Source organism: Suncus etruscus, chromosome 1, assembly GCF_024139225.1.
Source record: "Suncus etruscus isolate mSunEtr1 chromosome 1, mSunEtr1.pri.cur, whole genome shotgun sequence".
Taxonomy (NCBI): Eukaryota; Metazoa; Chordata; class Mammalia; order Eulipotyphla; family Soricidae; genus Suncus; species Suncus etruscus.
Window position 1 is genome coordinate 26,831,329 of NC_064848.1, and position 25,589 is coordinate 26,856,917.

At 35.9% G+C, this 25,589-nt stretch overlaps 1 pseudogene; it reads left to right on the plus strand.

Annotated features, from left to right (window-relative positions):
- Nucleotides 1-5,070: 5,070 nt before the first annotated feature.
- LOC125994847 (uncharacterized) lies at nucleotides 5,071-5,242 on the plus strand (annotated as a pseudogene).
- The last annotated feature ends 20,347 nt before the right edge of the window (nucleotides 5,243-25,589 follow it).

Sequence of the window (25,589 nt, forward strand, 5' to 3'; positions counted from 1 at the left end):
TCAAAGATGGTATAGATAGTGTTTTAAAAGGTGCAAAAAATAGTTAACTATTGTGATCTCTTCTAAATGCCTTTATTAGCATAAAAGCCAATTTTCCTGAGGCAATGGGAACTGAGAATTATAAAAAAACTAGAATACATCATCTGTAATTTAAGTTGTTATAGTTTATTTTATAGTTCAGATAAACATTTGTGATCCCTTCTCAAATTTCCAAGTTTCTCCTTTATTATGTAAGATGTCAATTATCCTGGACCCAGCTGTTTGTCCCAAATCTCTCTCTCTCTCTCTCTCTCTCTCTCTCTCTCTCTCTCTCTCTCTCTCTCTCTCTCTCTCTCTCTCTCTCTCTCTCTCCCCCCCCCCCCCCACCTTGTGTAAGACAATCCAGTCTGGTCCCTACTTGCTGTTCTGGCTTTGCATTTCTCCAGTACACCTATTGTGCTTGTGAGTGAGAGTTCTGTGCTAAGTAACTTACCAATGTCTAGGCCCCTGAGCCCTGCCTAATTCTATTCTGGAGTGTAAAGCCCAGTTAACCTGGGCATAAGTAAGTGTGTGAAGAAAGTGAGAGAAGGGTCATCAATGGTAGAATATGCAAGAGAAGGTGTGGGAGACCGAGCACCCCACATATCAAAGGAACTCTGAATGAATTTTCCACCGCCTGCCCGATTCAAGCCATAAAGTTTGCATAGCCCCGAACCAACAGAAAACTCTGCAAATAAATTTAGCTCAGCACAAAGAATCTGGCTTAACCAGATTCCTTAACCTTTCCATGGAACCTGTTTTTGTGCCTGCTCTCAAGCAGATATGTTTTTGTAAATTATGATCCTTATTGCTTACACAAAAGAAAGATTTAAATGGAAAATAGGCTAAACAAAAAATTGTATTTGTGTAAATATCAATTAGCTATTTGTTTAAGAATTTGCTTCCCCTCCCCTCATCCCGCCAAGTTCCTCCTTATCCTTCCCGCCATCAAAATGTGTTTATGCTCCCATTGGTTAAAATTGCTGTACTTGTACAAATCTGATTGGTTTATGTTTCAATCCTATGTTACTACTCCTCCCACTGGAGCAGGGCATTAAAACCCTGCTCTCCCCTCATTAAAGCCTCTCGACTGGCAATGTCACCCTGAGCGTTTTACTAACTTCTACAGCTTAATTTTTTAGGTGTTCACAAAAGAGCTTAACACTCGCGAATTATTTGTAGTTGTCTTCTGCCTTCTGTCCTGGTTGAGAGAAAGCTGCTGGCCGGAATTCTCTCCCAGTAAAGGACAGGAGCAGAGGCAGTTACAAGAAGGGATAGCACTAGCTGTGGGCTTCCTTTTATCTGTTGCCATCTCCCACGCCAGCCATTCCATTACCTGCTTTGATTGGATACCTTCTCAATGTGAAACTTCAAATGACCTACTAGATTCATGTGTCATTCCTGCCTTCCCCACCTGCTCTAACATTTGAAACACTTATCCATGATGGCTCCAAAGACAGTTTTCTGAGATAGATCCTTCATCCTCTCCCCCATATTCATATGCCTGCAAAGAGTTACTTCTAAAGAAAAAAAAATCCAGAATTCGTAAATTAGTGTGTAATACACACAGAATAGAGTGGTGAATATTTTTTCTTTTTTTTTCTTTTCTATTCATTTTTTTGGCCACTCCCGGTGATGCTCAGGGGTTACTCTTGGCTAGAAATAGCTCATGTGTGGGGGATCATGTGGGATGTTGGGGTTACTCTTGGCTAGAAATAGCTCATGTTTGGGGGATCATGTGGAATGTTGGGGATCAAACCAAAGTTCATCCTGGGTTCACTGCATGCAAGGCAAACGCCTATCACTGTGCTATAACTCTGGCCCCTAGTTTTTCTTTTGAAGTAATCACAGGTTCACAAACTTGCTTAAGCCTGTATTACCTTTCCAGGAAAAAAATATCTCTCAGTACCTCCAATTTTCATTTGAGAAAACTAAAATACTCTGTATCATTCTAAAGACTCCTATGTGTAACATTGACCATGTTTTAAAATAGTACACCTTATCTTTGAAAAATAAATAAAAACTTAGTTTTAATGATTTGAAATCTTAAACGAAGCTTAAACGAGAAGAACCTAGTTAATCCTGGTAAAGAAGAATAAAAATATAGTAATAAATTATTAAATGGTTATTCCAAAGGAATAGGGACATAGACTATTGAGTTCTAGAAGGAAAGGCAAACATTTTTGTGCTGTAGGTGGCTTCTGTCCTACAGCCATCAGTGAGATTTCGGTGAATCCACTTTAGGGAGAGTGCACAGCAAGGAAATAGGAAATATGAAATAAATGAAACCACACACAGAGTATGTGGGGTCAACACATCTTCTGGCAGAAGTGTGATAAGTTTATTTTCCAAACAAGGGTTTTATAGGGGTAAGCCAGTCAGCAGAGAAGGATGTTTACAATAACAAAGCAAAGCAAATTCTGAGTTGCAAAAGAAAAGGTAACACTCAGGGCAGCTTTTAACAACCAACCTTAGGGGCTGGGAAGGTGGCGCTAGAGCTAAGGTGTCTGCCTTACAAGCGCTAGCCAAGGAACGGACCGCGGTTCGATCCCCCGGCGTCCCATATGGTCCCCCCAAGCCAGGGGCGATTTCTGAGCACATAGCCAGGAGTAACCCCTGAGCGTCAAACGGGTGTGGCCCAAAAACCAAAAAAAAAAAAAAAAAAAAAACAACCAACCTTAAATGCAAAACAAGGGTAAGGAGGAAGTAGGAAATATCTAGGAACTTGATCTTCACTGGGCTGGGCTCTATTGTTTTAGAGGTCATGTAAAGGAAGGATCCAAATCCCCTAAAATATGTTTTCCTATTTTCTGAGAAGAGTCAATAGCCCAGGGTCTGCTTTCTGGCTTTGCCTTTAGTTACCAGAAACTACAGCTGCAAGGACATATTTGAAAAAGAGAAAAAATATTGTCTTTGCTTTTAGGGCTAAATATATCCAAAGAAGGGGTTCTCTTAGTACTCTTTGGTGCTAGAATTTCTGAGCTAAATTATTTGATAGAGGCCACAATTTTGCCTGATTTACAAAGCAGAGCTAGCTAAATAATGACTGAAAATGTAATGCCAAACATCTCTTCAGAAATTCCTCAACCATCCACGCAGGGGGAAAAGGCATCTACAGCGGGCCTTTTGAGGAACCCCATGGGGGTTATTTCAGTTCTCACCAGGAAAATCTGAGGATACATCTTGTGGGCTGAGCTCCCCTAAAAGTTTATGTATGCTGTGGCATTTTTGAATTTATTACCACTCAGGTAGTAACTTACTGTTTTATGTATGGACTCAAAGAATAGAGAATCATTAAGTCAGTATGACCATTGTAAATAGTTTGTATGTAAGAGGAATGGCAAAAATAGTGTGTCAATCAAGAAAGAAAAATCATAAAATAATAAAAATAAGGAAATTAATGCTTCATTAGGTTATCTAATTCTCTTGTTCTGCCATGAAGTTTGTGTGATTTCAATTTTCCGAAAGATCATATAGTTTAATGAAAATATCTTTCTACATTCTACATGGAAAGAAAGTGATAAACACCAAATTCCTAGATAACACACAATAGGAACCATGATCTCTGTATCTTTGTAAAAAACAATCTATCATTTACACCCTGCTTTTTTCCACTTGTGTTCCTGTTGTTAAATTGAAATTTTCCTTTATACTGTACCATTCCCCTATTGTTCTCTCTCTGACTTTTTACAAGCTAACATGGTATCTCACTGTTCCTTCATTCCCTTAAATTTTTCAAAACTCAAGTAGCCTTCCACACATACCAAGGCAGTGAAAAGATGATTTAAAATATAAAGGGCCATAAAATGATAATTCTCAAGAGTGAGAGAGAACATTATTACACTTGAAAGCGATGTGTATACTATTTTAAATTAGCTGGCCCATGCAATGTTTTTGTACAAATACTAAATGTAATATAGAACACATTCACATTGTAGTCTGGCCTCAAAATTAGATTGTGAAATTTGTCTTATAAACATATTGACTCCCAGATCCCATACAAAAATTAAATTTAATTCACTATCTTCTGCTTGCTACCAAGTGTTCTGAGCTAGTTATATAGCATGATTAGTATTGATTCTGGATAATAAAAATCAACAGTGCTTTGTTTATAGATCAAAAGACAAATATATTTTATCTATAACTATTCATTTTTAAAGTTAAACAAATCCATGTGTTTATACACATACTATCATTTCTCTGTATAACCTCTTCTTTAATTGAAATGATAATGAATTTCTTCTTCCCTGTAAGTTCTGTGACATTTGACATGCTTGTATACTTCGGTTAAGTTATAAAATGAGAATGGCATTAAATTTGTCTTACTAGTACAGAACTTTAAAATGTGCTTGCTAGAGCTTTATTATACTACTTAAAATATGTTAAAAACAAAGAGTATTAGTAATACAAAAGTCAACTTAGCGTAAATTTTATTGTCTAATACCTTTTACTTTTCTTTAATTTCTTATTTTAACACTTCTTTAAAGGAGTAGAACTCTGTTCTTTCTCAAAATCCCATTTTTTAGTTAAGTTCTAAAATGCCTCCACTAGCCCCCTTTTTCTCTTAACATCTCAATTTCTAAGTTATTTTTTAATATTCTTCTCATGAATATATGTTATATTTAGTAGTACTCTCATATTGACATACTTTCATTTCTCTCAGTTTTATCAGCTCTTTCTAATCCTCTGTAAAATATATAGCATACTTTCTGGCATATAAGATTACTGGGTGTATAAGACAACCCCCTACTTTTCCTGTTAAAATATAGGGTCTGGGTTATTTCACCGTATAAGACTACCTCTTTTTTAATTCACACCAAATGGAAATTAATAAATGAAAGGGAAAAAGAGTAGAATCCTAAAAGGTTAACAGTATATGTTTAATAAAGCTAGACTTTGGAGTGCCAGTAACCACTTTACATTTGTCATTTGTAGCAAGTGACTTTGATTTTTTTAAATTATGATCTACATTGAGAACAGGGAGAGGGGGCTCCTCCAAGAGCAGCTGGCTGGGGTGCAGTGATTAATAGGACAGCTAGAGGGAGAAAGAGCACCTCCTCTGTGTCTCATAAAAGTTCTTATCAGTTTAATATCTGATACGTCCTCTATCCAAGGACAATATATTAAATGGATTTTTGGAGCTGGGAGTCAGAAGAGGAGCTTGCTTCGTCCCCTCCATGCATCGACCCAGTATTGCAGGGCTTCCAGGAACGGTGCACCCCCTTTTAGGGGGGTTAAAAAAAAAAGCTGAACAGAGGACTGAGCACCAGAAAGCCCGTACCTGGCACTCGATACAGCGCTCAGTATCTCAGCTCCTCTGTGTGCCCTGAAAGATGAATCAGGACAAGCAGAGGACTAAGTGATGGAGCCTGGAAGCTAGATGGGATGCGGTGGTTAGAGGGGGCGGATCACTCGTCCCTGAAGCTGGAGTAAGTTTCAGTTTCAATCTCCAACTTTTAAGAAGTTTTTCATGGGTTAAAAAGTCATTTTTAACCAGATAATACGGTTTGTGCTTCTATACCAAGTCTCACTCTTGAAGATCAAAATGTGCATCTTCTATTTTATTAACATCAGGAATGCTATTATGCTGCTTTCTATTAATATGTCATGGAATAACATATATACCCTTAAAAACAGTACAACCAACAATGTTGGATTTGGTTCATGAGAAGCAAAGCCTGATACAAGAAGGTGATTCTATAATTAATAATTAGTGGTACTTTAACTCCTCATTTAAAAGGTACCCTTATAGAGCTTTATGAAGCTGATTATGTAAAATTATAGGACAGATAAAAATAGTTACAAGTTCCTGCCAGAAAACTCCTTTCAGTCATGTTTGTTTGTAAGAGAAATGGCAGATTTGTTAATGGATTTTCCTGATGCTTCTTCAATATGTAAGTGGTTATTTTCCTTGAAGAGACAGGGAAGAATGTTTATTAAATCAGATATGCACTCCCCTTTGTCCTCTTTCTTGTTTTCACCTTCTCTCTAATCTGAACCCCCATACTTAGGCTTCTTATTCCCTAACACACAATCCTAAATAAGGATTTTGTTTGTTTGAGCCATCTGTAAACTAAATGACTCTTTGTACAGCAAATGAAACAGGCAAATACCTGAAACTTACATATTGAAGCAATAAAAGTAAAAGCAAGTCCTTTATATCAATGTGAATAATCATCCAAGAGTAAAACTATCTAACATTTATTTCAAATAAGGATAAAATTTAAGACCAATAAAGGCAATGTAAGAGAAACTTTACTATTTCTCTTACATTAAACTAAGTTTAGTTTTATTTCTTTTTTCCCACCTTGTAATGGCCATACCTTGTTTATTTATTCCAAAAGTTTGAACTCAGAAGGAGACAGGACAGGATAGATGTTGCTGTGCTGAAAACAGCCAATGATTTATTGCTATCCCAGAACATAGTCATTGTGTGTTTGCTAATCACAGTTTCTGTTAATCCAGGCTGATGTAACAGGCTTCTTCCCCATCACTGCCAATGCTATAAAGAGAAAGAATCTGTGGAGGTTCGCACTCCTGTAATTAACTACTCTCCCCTAGTAGTGACATAAATAACTTCTGTTCACAACTCAGATGCCTAAAGCACAAGTATCCTAGGAAGTTCATTCTTATCACAAGCCTGGGAAGAATCAACATATTATCAAGTACTTCATGACTCTCTTTCTCTTTCAAAGAACTTCCTAGTGCAGGAAAAAAAAAAAAAACTTTCATGTTTTTCTTGCATTAATTAGAATTCTTGACACAGTACTTTTTTTTTTTTTTTTTGCATCCTACTGGTATGTTCATCTTTTGTAATTTGTCATTTATTCTGTTTTTTCTTCCATTTTATTTTGATGGGGGTCATACCAGGCAGAGATAGTCCTGGCTCTGCACTCAATAATCATTTCTGGCAGGGTCAGGGGACCATCTGGAATTCTGGGAATTAATCCCTGTTTGGCCACATGCAAGGCAAATACCCTATCTGCTGTGCTATTGCTCAGGCCCTTGAGTCTATGTTTTTTCTTCTGATCTTTTTCTCTTTCATCTCTCCCTACTATCAGGAGATAACACTCTGGATGAGGATATAAATAATCATGTAAGTTGGAAATAGCATACAAAATTTAAGTGCAATAACAGTATTATTAACAATGGGGATCTTTGGATAGTGGAGAAACAAAATGTGTTTCCTGTAATGTAGTATTTGAACTGAAGATATATGAGGTTATTTCATATGGTAAAATATGTTCAAATTTAAAGATATAGGAAGCATGCAATGACAGACTAATTGTTCAACATTACTTCTAAAATGTTAATCTTTGGAAAATCAGTTTGGAACTCCCAGTTGTTTAAAGGAGAAAAAATATCTTAATTCAACCCAGAGTAATATTTCCTACCTTTCAGGAAAATTTGCTTATACTCAAGGAATATGGAGGAGAGAAAGGATATTATTGTTGATAACGAAAAAACATATAGTTATTTATCTTGTTAAATCAATGAAAATGGGTAACATTTTTGTGTATATCATAGCAAGCTCCAAAGTATTAAGTTTTATCCCCAAGGTAAACCATCTATTCTAAGGCAATGTAATAATTAGTGAAGTTTAGACTAGAGTTAGAAATTCCTGGGTGAGAAACTGGCAAAGATGAATTCCATTAAACTTGATCAGGCAGGTTTAACAAAATGTATTTAACTGGATTAAAGATAGAATGGGCATTTATTTTTTTACAAATCTAAAATTTGAAATTTAATGTGCAACCAGATTTCAGTCTGGCACAAAACTTTCTGGATATAGACTGTATGAAATATTTTTCTTCTTAGAGAGATACAAAGTCAAAAGAAAATATAACTCAAGAGCACTAATTACATCATATAGACTATATTCTGTGGTATTCAACAAAAGATATTCTTTAAATATTCCTACATGGACCTGAATGGTAGTACACTGGGTGAGCATTTGCTTTGCAGGAGACTAACATGGGTTTCGACCCCATAAATACTACCAAGATATATCCCTGAGCACTGAGGCAGAAGTATTCAGGTGTGGCCTCCCAAAGCAAAACAATAACAAATAAACAAACTAGTAAAAAAACCCTAGAATGGTGATAAGGGCTTCAATATATTACTAGAGAGATATAGTCATTCAATACACAGCATTGATGGACATAAACCATCATCTCAGCATTTTATTTCAAACACTGTGTTTAGAATATTTAACTCGACCATCCTGAGAGTAGTACATTTGCATGAAATGTACATATATACACACATTAAATACTTATCTATATGTTTTCTAATTTTTATTACTTTCATATCCTTTTCCAGAATGCTAGCTCATTGACAAAGGGAGAAGTGAAAATGCAAGGGAATAGTAGAAATCATGAAATCAGTGACAAAGAAGAAATATGAGAATGGTCTAGTAATAGAGGAATATATCTTAAAGAATTCAAGTTAGTGAGAAGCCATGAAAGTTGTCACCTGACAATGTAAAGTTAGAGTAAACTTACAAAGTAGTTTATAATAGTATTCACCAAATGTGTCTAGGTCATTTCCTCCCAAGCTATTGATAAGAATAAACTTCCTAAGACCGTTATGCTTTTTGTCACTGAATTCTGAAAGAAGTTATTTATGTCACTACTAGGTCAGAGGAGTTAATTGCAGGAGTGAGAGCTCCACAGTCTCTTTCTCGTCCTAGCATAGGCAGTGATGGGAAAGGAGCCTGTTCCATCAATCTGGGTAACTGTGATTTGCAGACACACAATAAACATCTGTTGTGATAGAAATAAATCATTACGGTTTTTAGTTGAGAGTTTGGAGCTGCTTGACAGCACAACGTAATCCATCCTTCCCTATATTCTCCTGAATCCAGCCAAGTGGACTAAATCACCATGGTATGGCCAATAAAAACTCAAAGAAGAAATGAAATACGTCATGGACTTGATTTAAAAGCAAACTTCCTTTGCATTGCTTTCATTTCTCTTAAATTGCACCCTCCAATTTGATAAATATCAGGAACCATCAATTATACTCTGGTCCATTGAAAAGAGGAGTTACTTCTTTTTATTTTAGCATCCCAAATATTAGTGCACCAAAACAATGGCATGATTCCACCTCTGTCCATAGATCCCTGTTTCCACTCATCCCTATTTCAGCAAGATTCCACCTCTGTCCATAGATCCTTTTTCCACTCATACCATTTCGTTCCTTCCACTACCTTATCTGACTCTACTAAGTATATGTATTTCAACATGTGTTTTCATTATTGCCAAATAGAACTGTCTTTCTGTCTTTCTGCAGGTAAGACCACAGATAACATTTGCAATTCTTAGCATGTACTGGCTGCAATAGTAGAGTCATTTCAATACATAATTTGTATGCAAATCAAATTCTACATTGTTTAGAGATTTAGGGCAGCAAAAATGAGAAGAGCCAGAGATCATGACAGAAAATGAAAGAGAGAAAGGACAAGTGAGTGTTCATGTGAACTCACTCAGAGTCCTCAGGCACTTTCAGAAAAATGACCACTATAATGTTGGAGCTATATCAGAAGAACCCAACTACAATTGTGACATTTCTCTTATCAACAATCAAGAAATAAAGGATTTTTGGGGGGCAGGACTTGTAAAAATAGCACTCTTCTGTCTTGTAATTATTTCCTATGATAAGCTTTATATAACTCTAAAATGAGGTCTTCCTTACAAGAGGAAGAAATGTACCACTACTCATATGTATGATAGACAAAGAAATGTAGACATTCAATTAATGCTTGAACAAATGCAATTTTGAAAAATAAATCTATGCCTCAAAGCAGAATTGTCTGCCATTAAAGTACTGCAAAAATACAAGTAATAAATGTCTATAAATGCTGCAATTATGTAACACACCGATTTTCTCAAATTCTTTGTATTTCTAGATAAGCACAACAAAGCCATCTGATTACAGTGAACAGGAAAGTGGAAGAGTATTTCAGGGTTGTGATTAGAATTCCTGGTTTATTTCCAATCAGGCACTTTTATTCTAGTGGTTTGAATAAACAATTGCAAATTTAGAGTAGTCATATTTAAAAATACATTAAAAATGCCACTAAAGAAAATAAAATGTTATTTATTATGAAAGCACATTTGCTTTAATAAGTATTGTGTTAGTAACATTAGTAACATTATAGGTTATTAATATTACCAATTGATTTAGAATCTTAATTCGCTACTTAGTCGACTTAAATTAGCTACCACAAGAGGGCAGAGAATGAATGCACATATTTTAATATGATTTATCTTGGCTAGGAGGATCTGACTCTAGTGGAAATCTCAAAGTAAAGTTCAGAGTAGTGTCATTAGCAGGTTTCATGCCAGTTATAACTGCTACAGTTTTATTAGATCTATTTTTATTATTATTTATGTCTTTATACAATTTGATTACAAACATGATTTTTAGTTGGGTTTCAGTCATATAAAGAACACTCCCCTTAACATTTGCATCATCAATAACCCAAATATCCCACCTCCCTACCCCCACCCCCACCTGTATTTGATACAGGCTTTCTACTTCCCTCATTCATTCACATTGTTATGTTAGTTGTCAGTACATGGAATCTATTATGCTGGGTGAAATAAGTCAGAGGGAAAGAGATAGACACAGAATAGTATCACTCATCTATGGGTTTTAAGAAAAATAAGATATTTTTGTAATAATTCTCAGAGACAATAGAGATGAAGGTTGGAAGGTCCAGCTCACGACAGGAAGCTAACCACTAAGAGTGGTGAATGCTGTTAGAGAAATAACTACACTGACTCTCTATTTTAAGCTTTTTATCTGTTTCAGTCAGTTAAAAGTATGAAAATGGTTATTTCATTTTGGGTACACATGGTGAAGTTCAGGGGTTACTCCTGGTTCAGTGCTCAGAAATTACTCCTGTCTTGGAGGATCATATGGGATGCTGGGGATCTAACCTAGGTAAATTTTTGTTAGGTTGGTTTCTCCAGTCATATCTTTTAAGATGATTGAAATAGATAAATAAAATAGATAATAAAAATTTATTGTTTAAATGAAAATGTATACAACTAGAGTGCCTTTAACTTACTGTCTATTTTGGGAAAAATAGTTTTTAAATTTCAATTAATCAGTATAAATCTGGACAGTAGATTAATGTTATTATTATTGTAATAAATGAATTCTTCATTTTGAGTTAGAGAAAAGAACAAAATTTTAATACGTGGTCTAAAAATTTACAAATCAATGTTTATATTTGTGAAATACATTTCAATTTATATTTTAACCAAATATGTGTATTAATTTTGCAAATTAATTGCAAAAATAAAATTTTAATGACATTAAAAATAGGTATCTCATCAGCTAGCAATTAAAAGAAATTTTCTCTAACTATTTTTTCTGTTGATTATTGTGATCATAAAGAATAAAGGTATATGCCTGATACTTTAGCAATATAAATTCAAATCACTAGATGCTGAAACTCAAAAAATATTTTGGAGGACAAAGTAAATTTTATGAATAAATTATTTCAAGGAAACCATTTTTCAGAAGATGGATATTATGAAAATGAGTTTGCTTTGACTCCTTTGCGTATTTTTGCTTTAGAAAAGGAGCCGGAGCGGTGGCACTAGAGGTAAGACATCTGCCTTACTAGCGCTAGCCTAGGACAGACCAAGGTTTGATCCCCTGGCTTTCAATATGGTTCCCCCAAGCAAGGAGTGATTTCTGAGCTCATAGTCAGGAGTAACCCCTAAGTGTCAATGGGTGTAGCCCCCCAATAAAAAGAAAAAGAAAAGGAAAAATTCAAGCCCTATGGTCCTTATAAAATAATATATGATCATATCAATACTATAATAGACATTTTGTGTGTGTGCTTTTTTTTTCCACATAAGGATTAGTTATTGAGGAGCACTGGAGACATATGGGGGATTGGGGATCAAACCCAAGCTGGTCTTGTGGAAGGTAAGCTTCTTACCTGCTATATGATCTTTTTTAGCCCTTTATCCTAAAGTAAATTTTATGTTGAAAATTTGGCTTAGCAACTGAGTATGATTTGAATTCAGCACTTTATTCGAAAATGTGTCAATGAACAACTGAACTAATATCATAAATTAAAAAATATTATATTGCTTTTTACCTATAGATGTCTATTCCTGAATACTCTATTCATGTGCATACTAAACTAGAATGCTACTATGAGCTCATCAGAATTTTTTTGCTTCTAATAGAATACATGGACTAAAATAAACCATGTATGTTGCCCAGATAGGACTTCAAAAATTCATGGTAAGTCAAGTTAGATATACAAACTAAAACCAATTAGAAAAATAAAATTTGTACTGAAAATAGATGATTATTACTGTTTTAGTCTTTAGATGATTATTGCCTTTTCACATTTTATTATTAATAAACCTGGAAATTAATTATGATTATATGATTATTAAAATATTTTAATAGAAAAATATTTTAAGAGACTATTCAGCAATATATGTTCCAAAGATACATTAAGTATTTTTGATTATTGTATTTTAGTATATTTCCTAAATTATTGATTGTAATTGTATTATGTGAATGTATTAAACTATCAAAGCTTCGCTGTGGAAAAATTGGATAAGGAAGATCTAATGATCACATCTGTTGTCATTAGAAGAGAGGGTCCCTCAAAATTTGACCACATTAAGGGATATAATAAAGGACTGTAGTATATGAAAAAGTTTTCATAAGATTATTCTTGGAATTGTTGTATATAAAAATATTTCTTTAGGATTGTTCTGTGACTATTGCCCCACCTAGACTTTCCAGGTGGGGGCACTGTGGATTCTCTTGCTCTCTCTCTGTGCCCAATCTTTTACACCCTATCCTTCTTGTCTGTGAGGATTATTATTTGCTGCGGATAAATCTTACCAAGGTCTCCCCCAGAAAGGGGACAAGGGGATGAGAAGTAATTTCTCATTTTTGGGGACTGTTCTTGGATTCACAAATACCCAACAAAGGATTTAACAGCACAGATATTTTATAAAAAGAGAGCGTGAGAATCCTCTTGCAGCCTGCAAACAGCTTTCTCAAAAGGACCCCTCTACCCTGTCCATCAAGCTATTTATTGCCAACTCCACAGCGCCCCCACCTGGAAGGTCTAGGTGGGGCAATAGTCACAGAACAATCTTAAGGAAATATTTTTATATACAACAATTCCAAGAATAATCTTATGGAAACTTTTTGATATACTACAATTCCCCCCTTTTTTGGTAAAGAAACAATAATAATGTACAGAAGTAAGTAATATTTTTATAATTATAAAAAGAACAACTAAGCAATGGTAAAAGAGTGGCTGTTTGCATAAGCACATCACCAGAAAAAGTATAAAAAAAAAATTTAACCTAACACAGGGTGTTCAAAACCAGAAACAGATGTAAAGGAATCAACTACAAGCTCCAGAGTAGAAAAAATCTACAGCGTCCAAGATGAACAATCCCGAGTAAGAATTCCCTTGGAAAAGCAGAAGTCGAATATGAAATTCCAAGATTCAGGACCTAATAGGCCATGGGGAGCTCCCGGGGCAATCACAAAGCCCGAAAGTAATTTGGAGACAGAGATCCTTAGATGAGATGCTCACAAGGCTGCATAGCAGGTGAGATGAAACACATTTTCCATTCCAGCCCAGCTTGAGCAGAAGAAAGCCCATCTTTGGAGGCAGTGAATTAGGCTCCTATTTTGAAGGAAGAGGCTCACACACCCCTGCACAATGGGCGCCATAGTAAAGAAGATCCATAGGGGGCCCGGAGAGATAGCACAGTGGTGTTTGCCTTGCAAGCAGCTGATCCAGGACCAAAGGTGGTTGGTTCGAATCCCCGTGTCCCATATGGTCCCCCGTGCCTGCCAGGAGCTGTTTCTGAGCAGACAGCCAGGAGTCACCCCTGAGCACCTCCGGTTGTGGCCCAAAAACCAAAAAAAAAAAAAAAAGAAGAAGATCCATAGGTATTTGAACTCAATCCAAGAGGAGTTCTAGTCCAGTGAGAAGTTCATAAGAGGTCCGAGAATGAAGAACCATGTCCAGCCGATTATTTAGATAGGAGCTTAAGTTCAAAACCAAAACAAAATGCTTAAGGCAGAGAACCTCCCCGTGTCAATGAATAAATTGAGGGGTCCATCCAAAATGGATAAAACCTTCTTTTGCACCTGCTATTTTTCCCAATGATACGCCCACGCAAAAGGCCAAAATACCAGACAGAATTACAATCTAGTAACTTATTTATGACAGTATCTAACCCCTAACCTAAAGTAGCAAAAATAAAACCTTAATGAAATACCACATCAATTTTGAGAATTAAAAACTAAAATGTAAAAAATTAATTACAGTAATCAACAAAAGTGTAGAATCAAATATAACTTTACAGGATTACAATTATAAAAACTACAAGAGCTGAAATTTCTACCAAGTTCAAAAATTGCTCTGAAAGGATGGGGAGTCCAGAACTCCCAAAAGTCCAACCAAAGATACTTGATGAGTCAGGGAAAGCGGGTTGTAATTTAAAACAGGATACAGCACTGCAATATAGTTTACTATGTCTTTCTTAGTCCGAGATCAGGAGGCTTGTCATTGCGGGTGATGATTTGCACATGATGATGCAAATGTGAAGGGATTCCTGAAAATAGAATGTTAGGGACTAGGAAAAAAAGAGGGAAAAATAAGGAAGAATAAGTTGGGGAAGATTAAAGTCAGGAAAAAAGAACTATATACAAAACATGTAAGGCATACGGACACACAACAAGACATACAGAAACATATTTCACAAAAACATGGCCATCACTCACTCATACTTACCAAAAAATGTTTGCTGGGAAGGATCCCAAATAGAGCAAAAGGAAAAAATTCAACTGAATCAACGAAAAGCGCTTTAAAATACAATAGCCGGCAAACAGTTTAGATGAATATCTCAAGTTCACAACAACAACAAAATATATATATTTAAGGCATAATCGAGTAAATCTGAAAGAGAATTTCATGCACAATACGACCAAGGAAACCAATAATACAAGTAGAGACCAGTAATTCTATCGTAATCATAGATGATGAGCACTGTAAAGAGAGTCCACCTAAAAGGTATTGTTATGTCAAAATTATGAATTCATCTCTATCTTGAAGCCTAAATTGAGGCAAATAAAACAATGATGTTAGAGTGAAAGAGTGAAAGTTGTTAAATGAGTATATCTCAGTATATTGCTATCTAATACCCTTAATATGATGAGGAAGCTTTCTCTCGCGTGAGCCTGGATCAATAGTGGCATTAAGACATAAATACATCATACAAGCAACCACAATGGGGATTCATCATATTCAATCCTATTCAGCCGTAGTACCTGTGAAATGAATCATAAAGCATTAATGACAACTGACAAATAAAAGAAATAATTGTTAGGTGTTTATAGTAGATCTCTGAGAAGTATAAAACAGGATGTATGCTGCTGTGGATTGTACCGATGCAATAGGAATTTTCTTGATCTTCTGTCATCAAAATTGATCCAGTGTTGTCTTGAGTCAATATTACAGTATGATGTACAGTGTCCAAAATGAAGTTTACCAAAATGGTTAGACACTGATGATAAGATGTATTTTTCAGTTTTGTAATTTTTTTTCTGAGTGAATTATGCTAAGTTGAGGTCTGCTAAAGGAAAATGCACATAAGTGTGTAGTTTTTTTTAATTTGTTTGCCATAAAAAAACCTGTTTCAAATGAATTATTAATACTGGAGGTAATTTCCATAAGTATGTCCTCTTCAAAAAGTCCCTTTTAGTGTTGCAGCTGTTACAATGAATTCTATTGTTATCTCTCAAATCTTCTTCGTTAAAGAATTCAAGGAGGCATTCTTGTAAGGTACATTTATCTGTAGGCTTTATTGCCAGGGACAACTGAACAAATGTCTCATATACCTCAGACTTTTGGTGACATGTGAGACACTGTAACATAGATTTGAATTGTCCTTGAAATAGGTCATATATAAGAGATTTGTGAGCCTTTTGGTGTTTGGGCCTAGATTGTTCATGTTTTTCATTGTCTATCAGGTGTATAGTTTTATCTGCCATTGAATTTTCAGTAAGCAAATCCTGATGTAGTCCCTCTATAAGAAACATCAATAATTTGAGAGGATCCTGTTGGTTGTGTCCGGCAAATTGGTAATTAAGTAAACCAATTGTTGCTTTGAAGTGTTCAGGACTGACATTCCTATGACATCCATTTCCCATGATTTTGATGAGGTGACCAAATTGTTCTGCTAATTTACCTTTCTGTCCGCTTGGAATTTTTTTGTTAATGTCTTTTTTTATAATGATCTTGATAAAAATACTGAGTTAAGTCTGAAATATTATACAAGCATTGTAAAATTGAGTTCATATAGCATGAGTTACCTAAATTTTGTAATCCAGTAAATGCAGGTTTCTGTTTCTCTATTTGCATTCTGGAATGTAAGGGTTTCTTAACTCTTGTCCGTCTCATTCAAGGTATTGGGTATGAACGTTAATCCCTTGTTTACTTTCCCAGAGGCCACAGCAGTGTTACAATTGTTAGTGTTTTGAGCATTTTTTATTTAATGTGGGGGCAAGTTTGTAGTCGTAGCAACCTGATCCTGGTCGTTCGTGCTAATTCGATTTCTGATGAGGCGTAAAGGAACCCAAAATTTCTTGGGGGGGGGGTTGTCATTTGTACCAACATATGCATACCCCCTTCCTCTCAGAAGAAGATATCCAGTGATCCATTTTTCATCCTCTTTGATCCAAAACGGTGTATGTGATGTTTCTTGTCTCTGAATATCTTCTTGAAAATGTCTTTCCCCTGCAGTGTAAATTTCCCCTTGGGTTAAGTTTAGATAATTTAGTGTGAGAAGAGTCAAAGATAACAGCTCAGTAGGTGCTAAACCTCTTTTTCTATTCTTTTGTAATTGAGTTTTTAGCATCCTATGGGCCCTTTCCACAATGGCCTGTCCTTGGCAATTGTGGGGGATTCCTTTCAGATATTTTATCTGCCATTCTTTACAAAAGAATTCAAAGTTTTGCTGATATAGGCGGGCCCATTATCAGTTTTAATGGAATACAGAACACCCATAACTGAAAAGCATTGTAAAAGAAAACCACAAACCGCCTTAGACTTTTGGGAAGACATAGGGATTGCCCAAATAAATCGAGAATAAGTGTCCACCACCACATGAAGATAAGGTTTCTTTGGAAATAAATCTGTTTGAGTTACATCCATTTGCCACAGTTCATCAGACAGTAAGCCTCTTGGGTTTGCTCCTGCTATGTGAGTCTCTTTTGCTAATGGAGCACATATGTCACACCTTTCTATAATTTCTCTAGCTTGACTCCAGGAAATCTGGTAATTTACATGTAAGCGGCAGGCATTCGTGTGTAGTGCTGTATGTTCTTCTGCAGGTGACTTGAATATAAGCATTGCCAACAAATCCGCAGTTTTATTTCCTTGAGTCATTGGCCCTGGAAGACCTGAGTGGGCTCTAATATGCGTGATGAAGATGGGTTCAGTTCGTTTTTGTAATGTTTTTAGTAAATTCTGTAAAATTGGGCTATGAGCATTAAGAGAGGCATGGCTATCACCGGACATAATTTTTACCACATACAAAGAATCAGAAACAACATTCCTGGCTTCAGATACATTTTCTAATAGGTAGATTAACGTTGCTAATTCAAATTTCAGTGCAGACTTATAATTGGTATCTATAGTTATTTTCATGTTTTTTCCAGTTATTCCTCCCCTTCCCCCGCTTGACCCATCTATGTAAAAAACCTTTGCATTGGGGATAGGAGAGTCCCGAACGATCAAAGAAATAACAAACTGAGTCTTTTTCAAAAAGTCCCATGTCTTTCCTGGTGGATAATGAGAGGAAATTTCTCCTGTGAAATCTGAAAGGGCCCTTTGTAAAGATTCATTAAGAGGCAATATTGACTCAATTTCCTTTTTTGGTATTGGCAATACTAATATATCAGGGTCAAATCCTAATAAAAATATAGATCTGAGTCTTGATTTGATAATGAGTTCTGAAATTAATTCCAAATAAGATATCACAGACCAAGGCTGTTTGTTATGTAAATACACCCATTCCAGAGGACCTTCCTGTTGCATCAATCCCCCCATAGGGGTTTCTTCTGTAGGGGTTTCTTCTGTAGGGAAGATTAACAAAGAGACCTTCTCTCCCGGGATGAATCTTGAGAGAAATGATTGTTGCAACCTGTTCAAGAAGATGTCCTATTCATTTTTGGCCGCTGTAGTTAAATTTCTCGGGCTGTCTAAGGCAGGATCACCCTCCAAAGTTTTAAACAAATTAGACAGTTCTGTATTTGGGATTCCTAGCGCAGGCCGGAGCCAATTCACGTCACCTAAAAGGCTCTGAAAATCATTAAGTGTTTTGAGGTTTTCTTTTTTGATGGAGATTTTTTTGGGGGCCACACACAGTGGTGCTCAGGGGTTACTCCTGGCTGTCTTCTCAGAAATAGCTCCTGGCAAGCACGGGGGACCATATGGGACACTGGGATTCAAACCAACCACCTTAGGTCCTGGATCGGCTGCTTGCAAGGCAAGCACCGCTGTGCTATCTCTCCAGGCCCCTGATGGAGATTTTTTGTGGATGTATAGACGTTCAGTCCAAAATAAAACCCAAGTATTGATATGGTAGCATGGTCTGTATCTTTTCTAAAGCTATTTTCAGTCCTGCTGTTTGCAAACAGTCAATAACATAAGAATATACTTCCTGTAGATCTGTTTCATTGTTCAGTGTGATAAGAATATCATCAGTATAATAAAAGATCATGGCTAGGGGAAATCTTTCATGAGCAGGGCTCAAAATCTTATCTTCAAAAAATTGACACATTGTTGGGGAATTCAGCATGCCCTGGGGGAGGACAGTCCATTGGGCAGGAATGGGTATTGTTGATAGAAGGAACTGAGAATGTAAAACGGTGTTTATCATCTGGGTGAATAGGAATATGATAGAAGCAGTCTTTCAAATCAATTATTATTAGTGGCCATTTCTTTGGGATAACTACAGGTGATGGTAAACCTGTTTGCAATTTTCCCATAGGTACCATAGATATGTTTACAGCTCTCAGATTCATCAACAGTCTCTATTTACCAGACTTCTTTTGTATGGTAAATATAGGTGAATTCCATTGAGAAAATGAAGGCTCAATATGTCCTAATTCTGTTAGTACCTTTAAACTATCAATTTTAAGGAGCCACTGACCTATCCAAATTGGTTCATCAAATTTTCATTTTATTTTTATCAGTGCTGGGTTTTTTCTGGCAGTGGCCCCTACCAAAAATTCTGAGTTTTTATTTCAGGAGGGGTTCCAGACTCTTCTGGAGCTAATGGGATGTGGAATTCTGCCTTCCACTGTTTGTGTAGGTCATGGCCTCACATAGAAGGTGAGAATGGGCCCACATGAGGTCTAATTATAGCCTTTTGATTTTCTGGGCCCTGAACTACCATAGTCCTTTTACTTAACAGACAGGAACTTAAGCCTCCCACTCCTTCTAGCGAGTATGGAATTTCTTGTAGAGGCCAATTTTCTGGCCATTCTTTATCAGAAATTACGGTAATTTGAGCCCCCATGTCTATCATACAAAGCAAGGGCACTGTGCCTGTCTGTCTGGTGGGGACCAGATTTGGGGAGATGTGAGGTTCATGATGGTCCATGCACTGGTAGGCATATTTCAAATACTTTTTAAATTCATGCAGGGTCCAAAGTGATTTTCGACACCAAAGTCTTAGCATCTCTAGACAGTATGGAGAAGTTGGCCCAAAGTCCTTACATGATTTCTTAAACCGTTCCATGTCTTCTATTTCAAGGGGTTCATAAATTGGTACATATACTGTCTGCAACGGAACTGAGGCCAGATTAGCAGAACTACTCTGCACAGGGCTCTGAGGCCTGACATGTGGAGCACTAGCCTGTGATTTGTTGTCTGAGTCGGCATTATTATGTGATTCCATTCTGTGTACAGAATCAGGACTCAATTGTGGACTTAGCACTTGGGGTTGGTCATCAGTGTTAATATTTTGATTTGGGTCCTGAGTTTCTTAATTACATTTCCAAGTAGATTTTTTGTTGGGAAAAATGCCTATATTTTTGATGGTGGTTCTAGATTCATCAGCCTGCACTTTGGCCTGGAGTTTCATTGGATAGATCTCCTTATTATCCATGCTGGTCTTAGCCTCACTTTTTCCACACTTTTTACTTCCTAAATACCAGCCAATACCTATGCTCCCCATAACAATATTAGCAAACACAGAGATACCACAAACTATGACTGATGGAGACAACACAGGCTAGGCAAATATTTGAGCATAAATTTTTGTTTGAACTATAGACCACAACCATCCCAAAACAATGAATTTTCCTATCATCAAGCCAATTTGTTTTAAATAGTATGGAAATATCCACTTGACAAACACAGAACCAAAGACTTTGTAACAAGGTGGCACAATCAACGTGGCTGACTATAGAAGCCATCCAAGGATCTCCAGAGGCAATTTTCAATCAAGCGTTTTACTTACAGTTATTGAGGGTCCAGGTCCACCTGTTCCAGGTGCCATTTGTAAAGTATCTGTGCTGTTAAATTCTTTGTTGGGTATTTGTGAATCCAACAAGAGTCCCCAGAATGAGAAATTACTTCCCATCCCCTTGTCCCCTTTCGGGGGGAGACCTTGGTAATATTTATCCGCAGCAAATAATAATCCACACAGACAAGAAGGATAGGGTGTGGACCATTATCAATAGATGAATAAATTAATTTATAAAAGGTAAATATATTGCTTACTGGAATATATGAAATTATCATAGTAAGTGTCATGTTTATAATGAATAAAAGAAATGTCTGCTGGAAGGAGCTAAAGTTATATGCGTTGATACCCCTTCACTAACAATACCGCAAACCATAATATCTACAAGAAAAAAAAGAGAGAAAATAATAACGTGCGTGCAGTTTTTTTGCCTTAAACTACACATTTCATTTATCTTGTAAAATTGATTTTGAGTCTGTAAATTTCCTGAGCTGTTGTTTATTCATTAAATTTTGTATATTCCTTAAAACCTGAACAAAAGTCTAACTGGATGAAGCATTCTTGTTAAAACACTCATTTCATTGAGTTTTTCTTTTTAATAATTTTTATTGTAACCAAAGGGAATTACGAGTCTTTAACAGTAATATTTAAAGTACATAGTGACATTGAATCAGGGGTATTCCCACCATCGGTGTTGTCCCCCCTCCAACTCTGTTCCCAGTATCCCTTTCTTTTGCCTCTGGACTGCTCGTATAACTGGTCCCCTCTGTGTATAGCTTGTTGAAGATTTGATATAGATTTTGTTGTTGTTGACTTTGGGTTTGATGTTTAAGTCTGATCATTTTTTATTTCTACTCAATGTTCATATGATTGTTTTATTATTTTTCACTATATCACAGGATCTGAATGGTTGCTTATGATAAATCTGCTGTAAATCTTAAAAGTGCTTCTTTGTACAAGATTTTCTTTTTTGATCTTTCTACTACACAATTTTATTTCTATCTAAGTTTTCATCATTGCAACTATGATGTTCCCGGGGTGCTTTTATTTTGGTCTGTTTTACCTATTCTTGGAAACCAGGATGTGAGTGTATGTATTCTTCAGCTCCAGGAACTTCTCAGCAAAGAAGTCAAGCTCTTACTTCTTGATAAAATTGTCTTCCTGTTTCTCTTGAACCCCAATGATTCTTATATTGCTTCTTTTCAAAATATTCCAGTAGTCTATTGTTGTCTGTTCAGTTATTTTGAGGAGTTTCCATCTTTTGTTCATTTATTTTAAACTCTTTTCTAACTTTTGTTGTATAAAGGTGCTATGCAGCTCATCTTTTGGCTCACTAATTCTGTCCTCAGTAGGTGTTACTCTGACAGTGAGGACTTCCAGTGAATTTTTTCCTTCCCCTAGCTAGTTCTATCATTTCTGTTTGAAGTTCTCTCATTTCTACTCTTATATTCTCTCTTTTTTATTTTTTTTTAAACTCTGATTGATTTTTTGGCCCATACTAGCTGGCACTCAGGGACCACTCCTGGCTCTGTGCTCAAAAATCGCCCAAGGAAGGCTCAGGAGATCATATGGGATGCAGGGAATCAAACTGGGTACCTCCCAGGTCAGCTACATGCAAGCAAAAAGCCCCATGGCTGTGCCTCTCTCTGGCCCCAGAAGCTGATTGCTTTTTTGTTTGTTTGTTTGTTTGTTTGTTTTTGCTTTTGGGCCACACCAGTGGTGCTCAAGGGAAACTCCTGGCTCTGTGTTCAGAAATTGCTCCTGGCAGGCTGGGGGGACCATATGGGATGCTGGGGATCGAACACGAGTCTGTTGTGGGTCGTCACTGTGCAAAGCAAATGCCATACCACTGTGCTGTCACTCTGGCCCTTATATTCTTTTGAGTCTTATTATCTACTCAAAGGTTTATTTGAGTCCTTTGTACATCCTCAACATTTCTTCTCTAAAGAGGCTATTTAAGTGGCTGATTCTAGCTGGGTATTCAGAAATAACATCTTTATTCACTGAGGATATTGGATTATGTTGCTTTCCTTTTTTGACCTTTGCAGTGTGGTGGTATTTTTTATATGTTGTGGTGGGTATCATTGTGTTGTGCTTTATTAGAAAAAAATGCATGTTCTGCTATTATTAGATATCATTGACATAGAATAAATATAACCCTTCTGCTTGAATTTTTAATCATTCCCTCTGTTGGTCTTTCTGTCTCACTGATGGTTGTGCTCTTTTCATGGCACAGTAACCTAGGGACTTATTTTCTGCCACTTCTCATGTACTGTTGCCTCATGTTATATTGTCATGTTGACAAACATGGCACAGAGGCAATGAAGTTCAGCACCCACATAACTGTGAAATTGATCAAATATTGGAATTCTGTGCATTCTTAACATGAGCTATAGGATTGAAAATATATTCAATTTACAGAAATACTTGTATGTATTATGTGCTATTCAAGATTTGTTCTAAGAACTATAGTAGGTATTTATATTTATTGTTCTATTTGGTACATGCACTGGGATAAACTGATATTTTATATAGAGAAAATTGTGTTATTAAATCATAAATATTTAAAAATGAACTCAAAGAGCAAATGGCAGTGTCATAAATCAAGCCCGAGTATTCTCATTTTCATGATAATGTGGGAAAACAATTAATCTGATTATTGTGTAATAGGAATCATTTGTTTATTAGAGTAATGCACTTATCTAAATGGTGTATCCACAGGAAGCTAAGTGCTTGATGGAGAAGTTGCCAAAGATCCATGCTCTTAATGAATGCTTTCCACAAAGATTAGAGAAGCTTAAAACTGATAAAAAGATCTTTAAAATAAGAGTACAGTGGTCAGATAAACAGGAAAAATTGAAAGAATTTGCTTTGATATATATTTGACATGCCTTGGAAATGTATGCATTTGTGATGGAATCAACAGCTAAGAATGTGGAGTACATTGAAGAAGAATATACATATATATGGATATATATATTTATATATATAGAAAAGAGAAATGGAAGTGGCATATATATGGTATAATATATATATATATTATATATAATATATATTATATATATGGTATAATATATATGCCACTTCCATTTCTCTTTTCAGGGGTATTATATTTTTGTTGGGATTTAGTCTGTTTGAACTATCAAGTGGTGACAGGTCAGTGTTGAGGTCTCCCACAATTATTGTGTTACTATTGATATTTTTTTCAAATTTGTCAATAATTGTATTAAATATTTTGCTGATCTTTCATTGGGTGCATATATGTTTAGTAGCGTGATTTCTCCCTTTTAAACATATACCTTGATTAGTAGAAAATGTCCATCTTTGTCCCTTACAACGTTTTTGAGAATGAAGTTGGTGTTATCTGATATTAATATAGCTACTTCAGCTCTTTTAAGGGTGTTTTTTTTTTTTGTGTGGATATTTTCTTCCAGCCTTTGATTTTGAGTCTATGTTTGTTCTGAATATTCAGGTGTGTTTCTTGTAGGCAGCAGAAGGTTGGATTCAGCTTTTTGATTCATTTAGCCACTCTCTGTCTCTTAACAGGTGCATTAAGTCCATTAATGTTGAGAAAGATCATTGTCATAGGATTTAGTGCCATATTTGTGTAGAAGTTTGGTTTGTCTATTTGTCAGTCTTGTCTTAAAGGAGACCTTTCACTTTTTCTATTAAGGCTGCTTTTGAATCTATATAGTTGCTAAACTGGTGTTTATCAATGAAGCTATCCTTCAAACCTGAAAGAGTTTGGCTGGGTGCAGTATTCTAGGGGAAGCATTCATTTCTTTGAGTTTAGTCACTATACCACCACTGCCTTCTGGCCTTGAGGGTTTCTTGTGACAGGTCTGCTGTAAATCTAAAATGCCCCTTTGAATGTAATTTCTTTTTTTGATCTTGCTTTCAGTATTCTATCCCTATATTTGGGATTGGTCATTGTGACTAAGATGTATCTTGGGGTGCTTTTCTTTGTGTCTCTTCTGGCTGGTACTCTTCGGGCATGCAGGATTTGGTTGCATGCAGTCCTTAACTCAGGGAGTTTCTCTGCTTTGATGTCCTTGACTGTTAATTCTTCCTGGGGATTTTCTTCCTGGGTCTCTGGGACTCCAATGATTCGTATGTTGTTTCTGTTGAGTTTATCAAAGACTTTTATTTTCATTTGTACACATTTATTTGAGTAATTTTTTCATTATCTGATCATTTGCATTAAGGCTCTTTTCCAATCTCTTCTGTTGTATGGAGTTGTTATGCATTTCATCTTCCAGTTCACACATTCTATCCTCAAGTGCTGTTACTCAGTTGGAGAGGCTTTTCCTCGAGTTTTTCATTTCATCTACTGAGATTTTCAGATCTGTTATTTCAGTTTGGAGTTTTCTGATTTCTATCTTTATATCCTCCTGATTCTTGTTTGTGTTCTGTTCAACTAGATCTATGCTTTCTTTATGAACATCTTTTATATTTCTTCTCTAAACTCTGTTTCTGAGAGAATAACTAGGTGGTTGGCCATTTTCAGGTCATCAGAGCTGCCATCTTCATTTTTTATGCCTTGTGTGGCCTGTGTTGTTTCCCCATTGTCATGCTTATAGTGTGGAGGTCCTTCAACAGATTAATGACTGAAACACAATTACAATTTTGCTTGTAATTATAGTGCTTAAATAAAGATTTTATTTAAAAAAAGGATGTAGAGTAATCTTTGAAAGGGTAGAATGACTCATATATTACTTTGAAAGATGTTTTGTAAGCTGATGTACAGATGCCTGTCCTATTATCTGTATTATTTCATCCTTTCTTTTTTGTATTCCTTTCTTCTACTTTTTTTTGGTTTTGGCTTCATTTCTTCCATTTGTCTTCCTCTCTCGCTTCTTACTTTTCTTTCTCTAATTCTTTCTCTCATTATCTCTTTTTCTTCCATCCTTTCTTTTTTTCTTTCTCTTTCCCTTTCTCCTTTCTTTCTTTTCTTTCTTTCTTTCTTCTTTCTTTCTCTCTCCTTTCTTTCTTTCTTTCTTTCTTTCTTTCTTTCTTTCT